Source organism: Colobus angolensis, unplaced genomic scaffold (genome assembly GCF_000951035.1).
Source record: "Colobus angolensis palliatus isolate OR3802 unplaced genomic scaffold, Cang.pa_1.0 Scaffold279, whole genome shotgun sequence".
In the NCBI taxonomy this organism is placed as follows: Eukaryota; Metazoa; Chordata; class Mammalia; order Primates; family Cercopithecidae; genus Colobus; species Colobus angolensis.
The window spans coordinates 1,026,154-1,028,090 of record NW_012116032.1 but is presented as its reverse complement, the minus strand read 5'-3'; the positions used below and the strand labels follow the sequence as shown (position 1 = coordinate 1,028,090).

The window sequence follows — 1,937 nt, the reverse complement described above, 5'->3', positions numbered from 1 at the left end:
CTTTTATAAAAAGAAATTTTTCCCTATTTACTTGAGTAGTGGGTAGGAGTATATAGCTTTTGCTCTAAAACCAAAAAAACCTATAATGTCTCTATTATCTACATGGAGCACTACTTCACATTGTAAATAATTTTTAAATTAGTAATTAACATTTTTTAATTGGGGTGGAATTTACTGTCTTAGTCTATTTTGTGCTGGTATAACAGAACAACCTGAGACTGGGTAATGTATGAAGAACAGAGATTTATTTCTTATAGTTCCGAAGGCTGAGATATCTAAGACCTAGGGACCTGCATTTGGCAGGGACCTTCTTGCTTCATTGTCATCCTGTAGTGGAGGGCAGAAGAGCAAGAGAGTGGGAGAGGCCAAACTCATCCTTTTATGAGGAAGCCACTCATGTGATAATGGCATTAATCCATTAACTCACACACATATACCAGGAATGGCATTAATCCATTCACAAATCCATCTTTTTATGAGGAACCCACTCATGTGATAATGGCATTAATCTGTGAGGATTACAAAGAATCCTCATGGCCTAATCACCTTTTGAAAGTCCCACCTCTCAACACTGTTGCATGGGGATGAAGTTTCCAACACAGGAAATTTGAGGGACACATTCAAACCATTGCATTCATCTAACATAAAACCATTTTTAAAATTTCTTTAAAAAAAATTTTTTTTTCTTTACAGCATGCGGTTTATATAGCAGAAACTATTTTAAAGTGAACAGTTTAGTAACATTTAGTACATTCACAGTTTCTTGTGTAACCACTACCTCTGTCTGGTTTCAAAATGTTTTCATCACTTCAAAATAAAATCCATACCCACTTAGGAGTTAACTGCCCATTTCTTCTCTTCCCTACAGCTTCTGGCAGACACCAGCCTGCTTTCTCTCTGTATGGATTTATTTATTGTGGATATTTTATATAAATGGAATCATACAATATGTGACATTTTGTGTCTCTCTTCTTTCATTTTTTGAGGTTCATTCATGTTGTAGCATGTATCGGTACTATATTATTATTACTTTAAAGTACATTCATAATGTTGTACAACCATCACTTGTTCATTTCCAGAATTTTTTCATTATCCCAAACAGAAACTTTGAACCATTAAGCAATAATTTCCCATTTCCTCTTCCCTCAGCCCCTAGTAACCTCTGTTCTATTTTCTAGCTCTATGAATTTGCCTATTTTAGGTGCCTCATTTGAGTAGAGTCATACAGTATTTGTCATTTTACATCTGTCTGATTTACTTAGCATAATGTGTTCAGAGTTCATCCTTGTTGTAGCATGTATCAGAATTTAATTCCTTTATAAGGCTAAATAATATTCCATTGCATGTATGTACTACATTTCTGTTGATAGATAGTTGGGTTGTTTTCACCTTTTGGCTCTTGTGAATAATCTCTTGTTCAAATCCCTGCTTTCAGTTCATTGCATACCCAGAAGTATAATTGTTGGGTCATACGATAATTGTATGTTTAAATTTTTGAGGAACCACCAAACTTTTTTCTATAGTAGCTGCATCATTTTACTCTCCCAACAGCAGTTGCACAAGGGTTCTGATTTATCTACATTCTCACCAACACTTCTTGTTGGTTTTTGAATATCATAGCCATCCTAATGGATGTGAAGGGGTATCTTATTGTGGTTTCCCTAAAGACTAATGATCTTGAGCATCTTTTCATGAGCTTATTGGCCATTTTTATATCCTCTTTGAAGAAATGCCTATTCAAGTTCTTTGCCTATTTTTTAATTGGGTTGTTTGTTTTTTTTGTTGTTGCGTTATAGAAGGCTTTTTGTTTTGTTTTTTTTTTTAATTCTAGAAATGAGTCTCTTTTCAAATATATGATTTGCAATTTTTTTTCCATTTTGTTGGTTGTCTTTTCACTTTCATTTTTTTTTTTGAGGCGGAGTCTCGCTCTGTTGCCC

The 1,937-nt window shown here is 34.2% G+C and overlaps 1 protein-coding gene across 1 annotated transcript in view; it reads left to right on the top strand.

The window, feature by feature from the left end:
• Window positions 1–1,937, top strand: part of ZGRF1 (zinc finger, GRF-type containing 1) — a 95,590-nt gene that overhangs the window by 80,056 nt on the left and 13,597 nt on the right. The window lies entirely within an intron of this gene.